Raw genomic sequence first — 18526 nt, 5'->3', positions numbered from 1 at the left:
ACCCGTAACATTGAACTCTTCCATCATCTGGAATTTACTTATTTGGATGAATGGTGTGAAAAAAGGTATAAATTTTCCTCTCAAATAGTTAGTTAACCAGCTGTCTCCATACCATTTATCAAATGATGCTGCCTCTTCTGACAGGATTGCAATCCCCTTGACCTGTCTGCCAATTCTTGTATTATTTTAACTTCATTGTGTATTTAATAGCTGGTGGGACAAAATTCCTTTTCATTCCTCTACACGTTTTTTTCTTAACTATTCTTGCCTATGTGTTTCTTCTGAGTAAACTTTAGGATAAGCGTGGCATGTTTAACAAGAAAATGACAAACCTCCTTGGACTTTTAATTGGATTATGTTTAATTTATAGGTTAAGCCTACAGTACAGCCATTCTTCCCGCTTAGGAACATGTCATGCCTTTTCTGTCTAACTATTTCATATGTGTTAGAAAAGTTTATATGTTTTTAAGATCTAGTTTTCCTGTTTCCCACACTTGTTGGTAAGGTCAATCTTGGGTATTTTCATTACCGTTATTGTTTTTCAACTGATTTCTCTGCTCCCTCTATCCACCCACCTTCACTGTATTTTCTAATTGGTTGTGGCTAGTTGATGAGGAAGCTATTGAATTTTGCATGCAGCCACTTTATTAAATTCGCCTGTTAGTTCTAATAGCTTTTCCATTTATTCTTGTAGGCTCTCTGGAGTGTTTTGCACAAACCAATTCAGATGAATAATTAACTCTGTAACTGAATCAATGACCTTCCCTAAATTGGGTCTCTTATAAATTTAGGAGTTTGACTGAAAGAGAATCCTGTGTAAATGCAGTGTGAATAGAGGTCTTGGAAAGTTCTGGTAGTCTCTAGAAAACTTACATTCTTTCATTCATAATTTCACTGCTCAAGATCTGTCCTAAAAAGTTATCAGAACTGTGAACAACAGAATTTAGGAATCAAGACATGCATTGCAATGTTTTTTATTTATCACAGTGAATAGGGAGACAACTAAATGATTAACATTTGCAGGTTGGTTAGGTCAATCCTTACTTTGTTTCCACCTGTCTCCTAATCCTCTCATTCTACCCACTCCACCTCTTGCTCAGCTACAGCCTCTCCAATCCCACAGAAAGCTCTGATTATATTTCAGAGTTTGTCTACGGGGATGTCTATGGGGATACTTGCCCTGCTCAGAGTTCAGTTCCTGCTCGGAACTCAGCCTCTCCCTCCTCCGGCTAGGTCAGGCTGGTGGGAAACTCTTGAGACAGAGATCTGTGTCTGATTATTGGGGAGACTTTGAGAGCAGCATCTGCCAGGGAGTGAGGGAAGAGGAGTGGGCAGGAGGTGACTTGAACTGTGATATAGTTACAACAGAGTCACCAGCTAATCCCGTGGGGAGACCTAAAGCTGGGAGGGCCCTTCAGAGTTGTTCCAAGTAGAGGGAAGGGGGCTCTGGCATCCCCCACATGCACCAGTCATTGGGGGGGGCTGTGCTTTGAGTAGGGGTGGATCTTTGGGGGAGAACAGCTCCTGGAAAGACACCCAGCTGTGAGCAGTCACTCTGCCAGCTGGGAAACAAATGCTTTCATCTGGAAGGAGGCTCTGGATGGCTGGGATGCTTCATTTTATGAGTCAACTTGACCCAGTCACAGGGTGATATTTATTTGGTTAAGTATTATTCTGGGTGTGTCTGTGAGGGTGTTTCTGGATGAGAAACATCATTGAATGTTAATTTCCAATTAACATCATTGGAAAAGACCCTGATGCTGGGAAAGATTGAGGGCAGAAGGAGAAGGGGCCGACAGAGGATGAGATGGTTCGAGGGCTTCACGACTCAATGGACATGAGTTTGAGCAAGCTCCGGGAGATAGTGAAAGACAGGGGAGCCTGGCGCGCTTCAGTTCATGGGGTCACAAAGAGTCGGGCACCACTGAGCGATGACAACAACAGCAAGACTGAGTAAAGCAGATTTCCCTCCCCAGGGTGGGTGGACCTCATCCAATCTGTTGAAAGCTGGAATGAAATAGAAGACTGAGTGATAAGGGATTCTTTCTCTGCCTTTCTTTGAGCTGGGGTATCAGTCTTCAGCCTTCAGACTCAGCCCAGGACTGGAACTGACACCACTGACTGGTCTCTAGCTTGCTAACTTCAGATCTTGGACTTCTCAGCGTCCATAGTTGCATGAACAAATTTCTTATAGTAATTGTAAATGAGATAGATACTATGACTGTATTTGTATCTATATCTGTGTCTACGTCTCCTACCGGTTCTGTTTCTCCGTGGTGCACCGTAGCATTCGTATATCTGCTGTGGTGAATTAAAGGTGACTGCGAAGGACTTCCCTGGTGATCCAGTAGTTAAGAATCCTCCTGCCAAGGATGGGTTCCACCCCTGATCCAGTAAGATCCCATATGCTACAGGCAACTAAGCCCGTGTGCCACAACCACTGAGCCCATGCTGTAGAGCCTGTGCTGTGCAGCAAGAGAAACGACCACAATGAGAAGACTGCAGATCACAAGTAGAGAAACCCTCCTCTCCGAAACAAAGACCCAGTGCAGTAAAAAAAAAAGTATTCAAAAAAAAGAAGGCTGCCAATTCTTTGCTGCTCCGTCCACTGCGAGGTGGAAAATATTTTCATTTCTTCTATATGAGATGGCTCAGTGACAGCTTTTGTATTAGTCAGGAATCTTCAGACTGGAGACAGAGATCTATCGATCACCAAGACGCATTACGGAGAATTGGCTCATATGATTATGGAGGCTGACAAGTCTCACAGTCTATAATCTGCAAGGTGGAGACCCAGGAAAGACGGTGGTGAAATTTAGTTCAAGTCTAAAGGCCTAGGAAGCAAGGGAGCCAGTGGTATAAAGCCAGTGTGAGGGCAAGAGAAGATGAAATGAGATGTTCCAGCTCTAGTAGTAAGGCAGAAAAAAGCGTCAAATTCCTCTTTCTTCCTTCCCCTTTTTTTCTATTCAGGTCCTTTACTGAGTTCACTGATTCAAATGCTAACCTCATCCAGAAACCACCTCACGGACACATCCAGACATAATGTTTAATCTGGGCACCCATGGCCAGTCAAGCCGACACATGAAAGTAAATTAACCATCACACACAGCCTTTAAAATAACATTATGAAATGCTCAATACCATAGAGAGTGTCTTATCATCTACTGTTAAGAGAAACAAGCAGGGCACAAAAGTAAGACTACAGTATGAGCTCAACCGTGTGAAGGAAAAGAAGCAGCAGAGAAGCTTGGAAGACAATATGCTGAAGTTTTACTAGTGGTCACTTCCAGGTGAGGGACACTCCACAATCGTTTTTTGTCGTCTTTATATTTTTTTGAATTTTTCATCTTTTCTACAATAAACGTATCGTGATAAGGAAAAGATTTCAGAAGGCAAACTCTGAGGGCTTGGACAGTATTGGCATCTCTTTGGTCCCCAGAAAAGTCAGTGTAACGGGGCATCAGGGAGCCTCCAGCCATGGCCATCTGGGTGACCCTCAGCCGGGCCAGCAGCCGCAGCCCCCTCCTCAGTGTGGAGCAGCCCCCTCAAACGGGAGACTGGGGTGCTGGGGACCCTATTGGAGTGCTGCAGACCATAGGAGGGAAGGGCAGTCCCAGGAGGACTGGGCTTCCGCTCCCTCTGCACCACCTCCCTCCACACAGCCGAGGGGGATGCTGGGAGCTGCTGGGTCAACTCTGTGAACGCACCTGGGACACAGCTCCATCCTGTGCTCCTGTGCAAGCTGGGGGAGAAGCAGAGAGAGGCTTGGAGATGGTGTGTGTGTGTGTGTGTGTGTGTGGAGGATGCTGACTCTGCAGGGGAACCCGTGCGGCAGGGGAGGCCCTTGTCTGTGCCTCCCTAAGTCTCTCTGATGCGGAGCTGCCAGGGAGAACCACAGGCCGCAGGAGAAAGGCCACAGATAAAATCTAAATAAAATAGAACCCCAGACCCTCTCCTTTCTAAATTCCCAAATGCAAAAACCAAAGCTTCTTGGTGACAAATACCAACCTTGACAAAAATGATCTGGAGGCAACTTTATTTTTAATTCACTGTGGAATAATTTCTTTCTTTTTTTAAAATGAAAGTGAAAGTCGCTCAGACGTGCCTGACTCTTTGCGATACAGTCCATGGAATTCTCTAGGCCAGAATACTGGAGTGAGTAGCCATTCCCTTCTCCAGGGGATCTTCCCAACCAAGGGATTGAACCCAGGTCTCCTGCATTGCAGGCAGATTCTTTACCAGCTGAGCTACCAGGGAAGCCCATATTTTAAAAAAATACTCATTTGATTTATTATTTATTTGGCTGTGCTGGCTCTTAGTTGCCCACAGGCACATGGGGATCTTCAGTCTTCGTTGTAGCATGCAGATTCTTTTTAGTTGTGATATGTGATATGTGGGATCTTTTTTTTTTTTTAAGTTGTGGCATGTGGGATCAAGTTCCCTGACCAGGGATTTAACCTGGACCCCTGCACTGGGAGTGTGGAATCTTAGCAACTGAACCAGGGAAGTCCCCACAGGCAACTTTAGAGTTACCTGGTTCCCAGTCTCAGATGAGTAAGAGTAGAAATGGTTTTCTGCACCAAAGGGGCAACCAAATGGGAAAGAAATTTCACTTGCCCCCAGGAAAGAGAGAGCAGCTTCGGGACTCATGTACAAATGAATGAATACCTTTCCACCTTTCCCTTCCTTCCAGTCCTGACCTGCCGTCAGGCAGTTGTCATTCTACCCTGGCTTCCCAGACAATGGGCTCACAGGTGAATTCAGAAGCCCCAAAACAACACTCTTTAAGCAAACATCATTGGTCTTCTTTAGGCCTAGGGTACTGGAGAAATAATACGAAAAATTTCTAGTCTGAGGTGTGGGATCCAGTTACTATAGTATTAGTGCCTATAGTATTTAGTGCCTGTGGCATTTAGTGTCCACAATATTTAGTGACTGTCGTATTTGGTATCTACCATATTTAGGGGCCACATTATTGAGTTGCAGTAGAATCTGGTGGCCTCCTGAAATTCCGTGATTAAGAATGTGCTCTGAGTTCTGACATATGACCCTGCAATCCCACTCCTGGGCATATATCTAGAGAAACACATGATTTGAAAGGATACATCCACCCCACTGTTCATTGCAGCACTGTTTGCAATAGCCAAGACATGGAACCATCCTAAATATCTATTGACAGAGGAATGAATATAGAAGATATGATACATATATACAATGGAATAATACTGAGCCATCAAAAAGAGTGAAATAATACCACTTGTAGTAACATAGATGAACCTAGAGTTTGTCATACTGAGTGAAATAAGGACTGACAGAGGAGGAGAAATATCATATGACATCCCTTAAGTGTGGAATCTAAGAAGAAATGATACAAATGAAATTATTTGCAAAACAGAAGGAGACTCACAGACTTAGAATGAACTTATGGTTACCTGAGAGAAAGGATGGGGCTAAGGAACAGTTAGGGCGTTTGAGATGGACATGTGCACACTGCTATATTTAAAATTGATAACCAGCAAGGACCTGCTATATAGCTGATGGAACTCTGTTCCATGTTATGTGGTAGCCTGGATGGGAGGGAAGTTTGGGGGAGAATGGATAAATGCATGTGTGTGACTGAGTCCCTTCGATGTCCACTGGAAACTATCACAACATTGTTAATCAGCTATATTCCAATAGAAAATAAAAAGTTAAAAAAAAAAAAGGTTAAAGTAAAAAAAAAAAAAAAAATGTGCTCTGAGTTTCCTTCGCTGCCTCTGAGCAAACTGCCCTCCCAGCAGTTCTTCTGTCTGCCCTGTCAGTTCAACCGCTCCCTGGGCCAATGCCCTCTGCTTATAAGCAATTTTTTATTCCCTTGGCACAGCTTCATTAAAAAAAATATACTTCTGTGCAGCACCCGAGAGATTTTTCTGCTGTTCTTCAAAGTTCAGCTGTTTCTGAGTCATTTCCTCTACTTCTCTCTGCCTTCCACCCCTGCCTGGCCCCTCAGTTGAAGCTCTTCTGGCAGTGAAATCTGGATTTTTCCATCTCCGGCTTCAACCTCCAGAACCAGAATGTGATTTGGCACAAGTTTTGGGACAAGATGGGGTGAGGGTTTATCCAAAGGGTCACAGCGACTGAGCTCTGAGTTGGTGAGAGGAGGGCCATTTGCTGTGATTTCAGCCCTAGGGTCTGTGGAGGACAAGTGTGGGGTGACAGGCTCAGACTCTGCACGTGAAGGAGGGTGTGTGGCACGTGCCCACCCCTTGGCCAATGGTGTCATGCAGGGGCCTCTGGGAACCCAAAGGTCCTGACTGATACAATGGACATAATAGCACCCCTCCCTCCAAGGGCTGCGGTGAGGTTGGAATGGGGCCCGGGGTCGGCTCATTGGACAGTGCTAGTTTGGTGGCCTGCACTCTTAGCTGCAGGATTAACTGAGCAGTGACAAGCGCAAGGCTCGTTGAATTGACAGGTGGAGCAGCCACGCCCCTTGGCGTAATTCGAGAAGCAAAGGAAAGGTTCTTTCCACCTTTTCTCCACCAACCAGAAAGCTTCCCATTGAGAGCTGGGAGTCCACTGGTGAAGAGTTCATTGTGCTCATATCTCCTCCCCTTTCCCATTTGAAATTTAAAATCTATCTGGAAGGGAAACACATCAACCAATCAGTGAAAACTCTTTTTATTAATAATTATTAATAATTACCAAAGAAAATGTGCTTAATTCTACAAACACTGACTGAGCACCTGCTGACTTACTATATACGAGACACTGGGCCAGGCCCCATAAATTTGAATGAGAAAGATATGGTTTCAGTGGGAAGGAGGCTCAAGAGCGAGGGAATATATGTATATTTATGGCTGATTCACATTGTTGTATGGTAGAAACCAACACAACATTATACAGCAATTATGCTCCAATTAGAAATACATTAAAAAAAAAAAAAAGAAAGATACGGTTTCTGCAACTTGACAGAACTTCCCACGATCCCTTCACTCCCAGAGCTTGAGGAGGGAGTTCCTGGGTCCCTGTTTAGGTCCTTGGAGGAGTCAGACTTGTCTCCTGGAGATTCCGTCCCAGATCCTACCTTCTGGCTGATTCTTCCCTTTGAAGCCTCCTCCCTCACCGTAGCCCAGAGAGCAGACACTCATGCCTGGGCGCTGTGGTCCCAGTGCACCGATAGAATGGCCCTTTTCACTCCTCATTTTCTTGCTTTCCCTTTGTCCTGTGACTTGGGACACACTCTGAAGCGTCTGATAATTTCCAACTTCTATGACAACTTAAGAATTGCAAAGGCAGCAATTAAGCCTGGTCCCTGGGGTAATTTAGACTCTCAATCAAGCCTTTTAGGCTCTTTGATTAAAATAGAGACATTTAATATCATTAAATGATGCCCCTAAACATCCTCCAGCTTTACACATTAGTCTCCCTTTCTTGCCTTCTCAAAGAATACTTTTATTTCCTTTCTTGAGTCCTTTTCTCCCTTCCTCCCTCTCCATTTTCCTTTTTCCTTCTTCTCCATGTCCTGCCACAATCCTGAGAGACACCAGCGTCCAAGGAAATGATCTGTTGAACTCCTAGCCTCTCACATCCTTGACTCCTCACCCGCAGGGCCCTTCACATACCTCCCTTCCCAGCTCAGATTCCACACTCCAGCTCCCTCTCTCCCTTGTCCTTCCCTTGAAAGCTCCTGGCAAAACTCCAACCATCAACAAAGGTAGCCAAGGACTTTCCATAACCTTGGCAGGCAGGCCATGAAGACCTGGTCTCCATTACAACGGGGCCCAGCAGTCTCACCAGCCCATGTCCTCAGTCAACTGTTGCTTCTGTCCTCCAGAAAGACTACTTCACCCCCTCAGACTCTGACAAGCTGGCCAGCCCAGTGGTATGCCAGCAGACGTTTGAAAAGGGGCTCTGGAGGGGGCAGGGAAAGCCCTGATTTGTAGTGTTTCCTGACTCCCACAGTATAAATACTCCCATTGTGGCCTATTTCAAGCTACTGACATGACATCAGTTACCATAGATATAATATCCTTAAGAGCTGAGTATGTGTGTGCTTAGTCGTTCAGTCGTGTCCTACTCTTTGCGACCCCATGGGCTATAGCCCACCAGGCTCCTCTGGCCATGGGATCCTCCAGGCAAGAATACTGGATTCCCTTCTCCAGAGGATCTTCCCGAACCAGGGATCGAACCTAGGTCTCCTGCACTGCTGGCAGATTCTCTCCTGAAATGGAGTCAAATAATTACGAAGTGATGACTTTATAGTATTTATCTTTAAAAGTATAACTTATTTGATTGTAATATATATAATTTAATTTTTATTTATTTTTGTTTTAAAATCCATCTATTTTTTATCCTTTGGTTGCATCGAACAGCATGTGGGATCTTTAGTTCCCTGTCTAGGGATAGAAGCCTCGACTTCTACATGGGCGGTGTGGAGTCTTCACCACTGGACCCCCGGGAAAGTTTTAATTTTTAAAATATTTTATTTGACAGTAATTGTACATTCACACACAGCTGTAGGAAATGATACAGAGAACCCTTATACCCTTATACCCTTCACCCACCTTGGCCCTGCTTCTTCTTCTTCCTTCCTGTTCCGCATCCCTCCTCCCATCTGAGGCCAGAATACCAGATGCTATGAATTCTGGCTCCACCCAGTTCCTTAGAAATCTCTGCACAACTTTCATCTCTTGCCTCTTCGGGATCTCAGAATTCCCTCCTACCCTTAGTCCTCTCTCGGGTTCTCCCTGCCCCCTCAAACAAACTTTTCCCAAGAATCATTTCCATGTCTTCCTCCTCTGTCTACTCCGGTCTTCAGGTTGTGGTGCCAACTCTGATCTCAGGGTCACCTGTTACTGACCTCTCCCTGAACCCTGTGGATACATGCATGTCCCCACAGGCTGGGCCCCCAGTAGTGTTCACATGGCTGATCACCCCCTCTTCTCAAGACACGCCCTCCCTTAGACCCCCATGTGCCCCTCATGTCTAGATGGCTCCTAATTTCTCCTTCTCAGGCTCCCTGAAAGGCCTCTTCCTCATTTTGTGCTCAGGTACTAGGTTCCCAAAGGCTCTGCCTGGCCTCTCCCTCTCCTGTGGTGGGGGGCTCGCTCACTCCCAAGGCCTCAGTGACCTCACATGCTGCTGCCTTCAGGGTCTTCCTGCCAGCCCAGGTTGCCTCCTGAATGCTGTTCTCTGAGAGCCAGTTGTCCCCCTGAGTACCTTGCAGGCTCCACCTGCTCCAAGTGGATGGAACACGGTTCTTCTGCCCCTGCTCTCCCAGGCTCCCTCCTCTCCATAAATAACCCCAATCTCACCTGCCCTGGCACCTCACCCTCAGTGCCATTTGCCTCCTCACCCTCAACTCCTTCCTCTCCTCATCCCTCCCTTTACAATCCCCAAGCTCTGTCAGCTCTGTCCCCTCTCTCCCCCTCAAATCCTGCTTTTCTCCTTCCCTGCTGCTCCTGGGTCAGGTTCCCACAGTCCCTCATCTGGGCTGCAGCAGCCTCCTAACTGATCTTCTCAGCCTCCATTCAAGGCATCCTCCACTGCAGCCAGAGCCATCTTCCTAAAGCACCAACGTGACCATGTCACTCTCTGGCTTCAAACCTTTGGCTGGTTTCCATGGTCCTCTGATCAAGCCCCTCTGAAGGTGGTTCTGCAGGCTCTGGTCTTGCCCAGCTCCCCCTTTTGTGCCATGTGAGCTGAGCTTCATTCAGATGCTCAGTGGGCCTCAAGCTGTTCCCCTACCTTAAAAAAATTGAGATAATTCACATACCATACAATTCACCATTTTAAAGTGTAAAATTCAGTGGCTTTTCTTATATAAGTATCTTCTGCTTTTCGAAAGTTTGCTTTAGTCACCTCACTTTTATGAAAGAGTTAACGTTAGTACCTGTTTTCACTAAGGGAAAGCAATCCCAAGTGGATGAAAAGAGGTGAAAAACAAAAACGTGGCTCAGCGTTGGTTTTGCAGTGGGTGGTTAGAAAGGCAGCGCACACCCTGAGCAGGGAGAGAGGCCCTGCCAACTCCCTTCCTGGCAACTACACTCAGCATCAAGCTGCCATTGCTTTACATTGTGTCTGTGAGCATCTGTGCTTTAACCTGATTTATTCTATGCATCCATTAGCTGGATGTGTCCTAAGGTAATTGCTTCTTTGCTTTATGCCATCTTGGCTAACAAAAGGTTTCATAGGAACACTTTACTTTTGGATGTTGGGGGACACCTGTATTCACAAGGGTGTGTGATCATCCTCACTGTTTAATTTTGCAATGTTTTTATCACCCCAGAAAGAAACCTGAACCCCTCAGCAGTCGTTCTTTATAAGCGCCATCATCCCAACCACTAATATGCTTGCTTTCTCCATGAATTTGTCAATTCTGAACATTTTATATCAATGGAATCATACAAGCATCATGTTTTCAAGGTTCTAGAGTCTCTCTCCTGCACTGGGAATTTCAAAACACTGTTACTCTGTCTCCTCCTCGGCTTGGAGAGCCCCTGCTCAGCCTTTGGTTCTAACTCACCTTGTCTTTGGGGGAGCCCTTCTCTCTCTCTTTTTAAATTATTTACTTGGCCATGCCACGTGTTAGTTGTGGCACTCAGGATCTTCAGTCATCATTGCAGCATGCAAGATCTTTAGTTGCAACATGTGAACACTCAGTTGTGGCACAAGGGGGTCTGGTTTCCTGACCAGGGGTCAAAACTGGGCCCCTTGCTTTGAGAGCATGAAGTCTTAGCCACTAAACCACCAGGGAAGTCCCTGGGGAGCCCTTTTCTGCCCCAGATACCAAACCCCTAGGTTTGGCTGAGACCCCTGCTTTATGCCACAGCAGTTTCACTTCTCTTAGCATAATCCTCATCATGTTGTAATTTTTTATCTGTTATGACCTATATTGTTATTATTACCTAATTTATTATTAGATCGTTATTACTTATCTGTTCTCACACTAGATCCACCGTAAGCTCCGTCAGGGCAAAGATCGCTGTCCTGTTTACTCCTATAGCCCTAGGGCCTGGGGCATAAAAGCCCTTAATAGACACTTGCTACATGTAAAAAGTCAGTCTAGGTCTCTGGGGTCTTTGGCAGAGTCTATTGGTAAGTTAGCCTCACTGTGCAGCCGCTTGTTCTTATCCTGTCTTTCTCCACCCTGACATCTGGATGGAATTAGGGGTGTGTAGGGAAGGGCTTTGGACAAGACCCCATATCTCAGAGAATCTGGGACAGGGGGAGGGAAAGCTGCCAGCCCCAGAGCTGGAGCAGGTTTTGTGGAGAGATGTTCAGGAGAGACAAAGCACGAGGGACCAGGCTGTAAGCTCCTGTGTTTGTCTTTGTTTCCCTATCCGCTGTGCTGGGGGAGAAGGAAGTGCCCAGTATGTGTCTGGTGAATGAATTAATGGAGACAGACAGGTCTCGGCTTTGGGATTTGCAGCTCAGAGCACCCTGATTCCCCCTGTGTTTCTGCAGAGCCAGGACGAGGTTCTACTTAGAGCCTGGCATATTGCACTGTATCTACTTTTTCTGTCTATGCTGGCACCATGTGGGCCTCAAGGCAGTCCCCCAGAAGGGAGCTGTGCCCCAAGAGCTGTGTGGGGCCCAAGGAGGAGAGGATGGAATCCTAGAGGCTGGGCTAAAGACTGCTGGATCCTTGGCTGAAAAGGCAGCCATCAACCTGGGGAGGTTTACAGGAGGTAGTCAGCCCCAAAAGCTCCTTTACAGGAGGAGGCATCTGCCCTTCGCATCAGCAATGGCTCTGAAAGCAAATCTGGGGACCTTGTTTCCAGAAAGTTCAGTCCTGTGGCCCATTTGGACCTTGTTCACTGTCATTTAGGGTTCTGTTAAATGATCACTGGGGGATATTTCTTTAAAAGGTGTAAATGCTGCTCAAACAGTCCCTGAATTGGAAGGTGGGGGTGAGAGAGAAGGAATGGTGAAGATCTGCATGTTTGGTCAGTTATTCATTCTTGAGGCTTGTATATCCTCTCCTCTACTCTCACTCCAATGGGGTTAGCTGGGTATTATCAGCCCTGTTGCAGATGAGGCAATGGAGGCTCCAAATGCCTGGATTGCTGAGAAGGCTGGGAGCAGTATTCAACTGAGTAAGTGAGTGAAAGTTGCTCAGTTGTGTCTGACTTTTTGTGACCCCATGGACTATACAGTCCATGGAATTCTCCAGGCGAGAATACTGGAGTGAGTAGCCTTTCCCTTCTCCAGTGGATCTTTGTGACCCAGGAATCGAACCCAGGTCTCCCACAATGCAGACGGATTCTTGACCAACTGAGCTATCAGGGAAGCCCTTGTATCCAACTGGGATGGAATCAAAGTTTCCAGACTCTAAGTCCTTTTCACTGCTCTCTAGCAGCCCCCTCCCAAAGTTGCTATGAGAGGGGGGACCCCCTTGTCTTCCAGTGGGGCAAGAAAGAGGATCTTAGGAAGTAGCCCAAACTGCAAAAGTCCCAGCTGCAGGGATTGGTTTATTCAGCATCCCCCCACCCCTCAGCTCTTTGCAGATTACTGTCTACTGGGGAAGTTGCTCACCTGGGCAGGTTGGGTTGGTGTTTTGTGAGCCTGGAAAGAGGCTGCAGCAGAAGGAGGAGAAAGAAGAGATCCTAGGTGAGCCTACTCAGTCGAATGGAAGAGAAACAAAGCCCACCTGGGAGGGGGGTCCCCCACGGCTGGGGGTGCTGTGGTTGTGCCTAGAGTGAGCATTTCTTGGTAAGGGAAGCTCTTCTACAGTCTTAGTTCAGGGCTCATGGGGCTAAGATTATATACCAAATATTGCAGATGAAAAACCAGGGGGCCCAGTTAAATTTGAATTTCAGATAAAATGGGTCATTTTTAATACAAGTATATCCCAGATAAACAATAGACAAATTTTTAGTATAAGTAAGTCCCAAATATTGCATGAGACATACTCATGCTAAATATACATACTGGTAGACTTTTAGACCTGAGTGTAGGGTAGTATTTTTGTGGGCAGGATTCTTCCAAATGTCCCTTCAAAACTTCATGCTCAGATGGAAAATCACTGGTTTACTGATTACTATTTTATTACTATTGCTCAGTTGGGCTGCTGACGGTAACAAGTCGGGTAATAGGACCTACTCAGAGTTTTAGTGAGAACAAAGCACATTGTAAAGCACTGTGTTAAAGGGTCCGAAGTGATCCAAGTCCAAAGACCTGGGAATGAGCTTCAGAAAAGGGAGCCACGGGGATAGCAAGCAGGTGGGCAGGCAGGGCGCCCAGGAGACCACAGGTGACTGGTGCTTGCCCTCCCCTGCCAGTGCCCTTGCACCAGCCCTGGGCAGGGGCAGATGTTTACTTGTCTGGGCAGAAAGTGGTGCCCAAAGCACAGGTTGCCATATCGCGGAGCTGGCCTGGGTGAAGGGAAAGTCGCTCTGACTCTTTAGGACCCTGTGGACTCTACAGTCCATGGAATTCTCCAGGCCAGAATACTGGAGTGGGTAGCTGTTCCCTTCTCCAGGGGATCTTCCCAACCCAGAGATTGAACCCTGATCTCTCATATTGCAGGCCTATTCTTTACCAGCTGAACCACCAGGGAAGCTGGCCTGGGGGATGCAGCTAAAGGAATCTAGGTGAGCCCTGGACAGTCCCACTTTCTCTTCGCTCCATCTGTGTTGCTGGGCTCAGCATCTCTGACTCAAGGGAAGAAAGAAAAAGAGAATGTGGGGGAAAGCCAGCAGACAAAACCAACAAGAAAAGGAAATTTGCTGATCGAGTGGAATTCTCTCCTGACATCCAGCAAGTTGAGCACATGACTGGACGCCAGTGGGGGCCTGCAGTGGGGCATTTTTTTTTTTTGCAGTAAACCTGGCCGTTCCCCTCATTGCCTCCCAAGGCCCGAGGCAGGAATCTGGAAGACCCCTACAGAAGACAGGCCTGAGACACTCCAGGACCGGGTCAGAGGAGGGATGACGGCAACCAGTCTCCTGTCTATGGCTCAAGAAGTGGGCACAGGGTGGGCTCTCTGAAGAGCAGGGGTTGGGGGTTGCAAAGGCATTTCTGGAAATAAATTCTATCCAGGACAAAAGGAAAATGAAAGGGGCAACTCAAAGTTTCATGCAGATTTGGGGGTGGCCTGTCTCCTCCGCCTCCATTCTCACCCTGTGAGGTGCCTAATCTCCTTCTGACAGAAACAGCACCCTCATCACCAGAAATGAGCCCTGGCAAGAGAGAGAAAAGATAACGTGGCTGGTAAAGCCCCTCTGTCTTGCTTCCCCCTCTTCCATGCCCACCCCAGGCAGCCCTGGCTCTTCCTAGCAGGGCACTGATTATGCATCAGACCCCATGGGAGCAGTTTTCCATGCATTATCTCATTCATCAGCACAACCAACCCTGGGAAGCAGGCAGTTACCATCCCAGGGCTGGGGAAAATGGAGTAACTTGCCCAATTCACACAACTGGCAAAGGCACCTGCCTGTGAGCCCAGGTTTTAACCCTCAACCATCGCATCTCTCGTTGGACCCAGATAAGGCTTCAGCTTCCTTCTCAGCACAGCAGTGCGGATAGCCACTACCCACAGACCTAAGCTGGCACAAGAAATACAACTGTTTTCCAGATGTGTTATATTGGCGTGTTGGCTCAGATGCAAGTTGTGGCTGCTGGATGATTGGACCCGGGCTGTAGAAGGGCCTCACCTCTCACCTGTTAAGTTTATGTATGGAATCACAGAATAATAAACCTAGAATAGACCTAAAAAATGGACTGTAGCATGTGGATTTTTCAGATGAGGAAGCTGAGGCCCAGAGACGCGAATAGGCTTGCCCAGGGACGCCCAGCCTCAAGGTTAGAATCTGGTATCTGGCATCCCAATGCGGGGCCCTTGATTTAACTCTTTCCGACGTCGGCACTGCTGTCTGCGAGCCCAGACCTCACTTCCGGCCAGCCCCCTTTCAGCGGGGTTTGGAAGTCTGCAGGCAGAGCCGGATACCAGCGCCTCGAGCCCGCGGCGGCGCGGTTTCTGGACGGGGCACAGGCCAGCGGGAGAGGCGGTGGAGGAGTTCCCGTGGCCGAGCTCGGGTCTTGGAGGATCAGGCTGGACGGCCCCGGCCAAACGCCCCCTGGCGGTGAGAACCGAGGGAGGGCGCTGGGCCTCGCCCGCCCCCAGCATCGGGGCATGTTTGAGAGAGGAGAATGAGGCACCATTTGTTGGGCAGCCATCAGGCGCTGGCCAAAAATCCATGTCAGATCAGCTTAAAGGACTGACAGCCAGACATCGGAGGCCCACAGCCTTCCCTTCCCAGGTCCCAGGGCAACCTGGTTCCTGTCTAGCCAGGGTTAGATGGCCCCGAAGCTGCCTTTTCATTCGCTTGACACCGGATTTCAAAATGTGGCAGACCTCCCCTCCACTCACACTTCCTCATAAAAGCCCCTTCTCTGCTGTTTACCCTCATCAGATATTGTATTATTTCAAGAACTTTTTACATATAAAGGAATGTGAACAGTGATCGTATAAACCTCAGTAGCAGGGATACACCTGGTGTGAGAAGGGGGTACTCAGGCTTAGGATGAGGATAGGAAAGGCTCCCACGGTGGAACCTCCAGTGGTGCCCCAAGTCTGTGGTTTCCTCTTTCTCGCTACAGTGGGAGCAGTGAGTGGGCTGGAGAGCTGCTCTGACTTGCCCCCACTCTCCCCAGCTCAAGTGAAAGGGCACCATGAACCAGATACCAGATATCCTGATTCAGGCCAGCCTGTGATTTGTTGAGGGCCACTCCTCAAATTCCTCCCCCTAGATCTGTCAATATTCCTCCCCCTAGATCCATCTACTGCTGGAGGGCTTGGGAGTTTCAAGAATGTCCTCTTTAATCATGCTGGAAGGAACTCTTCACTTGTCACTATTACTTGTAGAGGATTCTGGCACCTGCAGAGGTGAGGGAGTGGGGGAGTTCTGGCAGGGACACTGGGACCCCAGAGATCACCTTGGTGTGTTTCCTACAGATCTGGGAGGCTCTTCTTCTTTCTGTGCAGCTGTCTGCCCAGCTAGAGTAGGAGCTCCTCTGCTTGCTACTATTTGCTGTTGTTTCCCTTGAGTCTGCAACAGTGCCTGGCACACAGTAGGCACCAGGAAATGTTTGCCAAACAACTCCTTTTACTCCAGCTCCTCACATTTAATTGAATTGGCCTGACCCAGAACCTGCCAGGAGTGGCTAAAGAGCTGCCCTTCACATTCCTCCCCCAACCCTGCAACCTCCCACCCCCACCCCAGGCAGCCCCAGGATGAGCCCAGTGGCAAGAGAAGCCACAGGACTCCTCTAGAAATGTTCTTCATAAGTTAGGCTCCAGTGAGGGAGTTCAGAATTTCTGAAACAGCCAGTGTGCCTTTAGGCATAAACGCTTGGCCTGCCAGCTCCCCAGTGTGTCCATGAAAGGCATCCATCAAGCAGCTCTCCTGGCCTGGCGGGGCTGGGCGGGGAGCTCCACACTTCCAGGATGCTTCCTAGAACCCCTTGGGGCTGCCTGTTCTGGGGCCAGGGCCACCTTCTTCTCCCAGGGCCCGCCTGTGGGCCGCAGCTGGCCCCTGAGACAGCAGCTGCTTGTCCTTCCTCTTGGGCTGGGGACGCATCTGCATTTGGCAGTGCCCAGATTGAGCCCTATTACCCTCCTTGCTGACTGTGCAGGAGCAGAACATTTTCTCCAGCCCCCACTCCCCTCCCCTGGGAAAACAAAGCCGGATGTTCCCACAGCCAAGGTCCTCACTAACCAAGGAGATGATGGCCACGTCCAGTTCTTGGAAGAGCAAGGCCAGAGTGTGTTCTTAGGAGGGCAGGAAGGCACTGAGGGATCTCGAAGCTCCCCAAATGGGGCAAGTGGAGCGAGGCTGTGAGACTAAGTGATGCAACCAGAACAACAGGAGACTGAGGGGCAATTGGAGAGAGAAAGGGATGGGGGAGGAGGAGGAAAGTCTGATTTGTAGATTTTATTTCTATTGTCTATTCACTTAGATTTTATTTCTATTGTCTATTCACTTAGACTTCAAGTGAAATCAAGAGCACAAAAGCAGCAAAGAAGCAGGAAAAATTGAGAGATCAGGCAGCTGGTGTGTGCTTCGGGGACTGGCAGGGAGACTTGCTCCATGCTCCACCCCACGCCAAAGGCAGAATACCAGGAGTCACCCCGCCTTAGGGACACCTCAGGAGACTATGACAGAGGGGCTTCCTGGCTGCCTGCATTTTGCTAGGAGACAGTAACATCCTGGAAGGCAGGGACCTGGCTCTGGTTTATTTCTGTGTCTACCATGCCTAGTACAGAACCTGGCATACATTAGTTGCTCAGTAAATAATAGCTATGTCCTGGGAGTTGTGCAAAGCCTTTTGCACATGAAAATTCATCTTATCCTTTCACAAGGTTATGAGATAGATATTATTATCTTCGTTTTACAGAAAAGAAAATGGAAGCACAGAGAGGTTTAGTTACTTATTCAAGGACACACAGTTAAAAAGCATCAGAGTTGGGATTCAGAGCCACGAAGACTGATATGAAAGACTGCTCTTACTCACCATGCTCTACACTCTTGAAAGAAAAAGGGAACAAAAAGAAAGAAAAATATCTTAGTCACGGAATTGAAAGAGATCCTAGGGGATCACTTAAATCAAGCTCTTTGTTTAATCAGTTAAGGTTTAGACAAGGGAAGAGGCTTGCACTAGCCAGCTACGGGCAGAGCCAGAATTAGAACCCAAATCTCCAGACTTCTGGTCCTGGAGCTTGCTGCTCTATGAGCTTGTCTTGGAAGAAAGCAACCAGTGTCCTCCAGGGTTTGTAAACCAGCTATTTAATAGAACCAGTGTCCACTAGGCTTGGGGAAACAGTGGAAACTGGACCCTTTCTCTCTCTCTCTGCAGCCCTCCCCACCCACTTGTTCTGGCCAGGCTGGCTCCCTAGGGCAGACCTGAGTTCTCCAGGCCATGGTCACCCAGCCCAGCTGGAAGACGGTGAGGCTGCAGGTCTCTAGGAGGCAGGCAAGAGGTGTCCCTGAGGAACACCCTTGGGAATGTGGGCTCTGTCTGAGGCACAATACTCCGTGGCCCAGCCCAGGACATGAGGGTGTCCCATGTGAACTTTCTGTGCTTAGATTGCAGCATAAATTCCCAGTTCTCTGGCATCCTGACTGCTTACAATTTTCAGGGTAATTTTTCTCCCAGGGCATTTGTTCTAGATCCCTGTCTGATACACAAGATATCACTTTTGATTCAACATATTTAAAACTCATTTTTCCCCTAGACAAGACAAATTGAATTTGTCTTCCCATAAGGGGCCTTTCAAAAAGATTGGTGCTGAGATGCGCTGGGTTCCCAGAGTGATGTAGTTTGATTAGTCCTGACATTCTTTTCCCACTTATAGGGGGTAGGTAATTACAGATATTCCAGCTGGGAGAAGGTGTGATTGGGTTTTTCTCCTATGGGGGAAAAACAAATTCTTTCACATGGATGAATTTTTGGCATCTGCTGTATGTTTCTGCTGTGAGGCGGAACCTTCTAGAATAGAAACTTCCCTGCAGCACACAGCCTGATGGTCCAGGGAAGCCTT

The sequence above is a fragment of the Giraffa tippelskirchi genome, chromosome 10 (genome assembly GCF_054371585.1).
Source record: "Giraffa tippelskirchi isolate mGirTip1 chromosome 10, T2T-mGirTip1v1.2.pri, whole genome shotgun sequence".
NCBI classification, from domain to species: Eukaryota; Metazoa; Chordata; class Mammalia; order Artiodactyla; family Giraffidae; genus Giraffa; species Giraffa tippelskirchi.
This window is presented reverse-complemented; position numbering follows the sequence as displayed.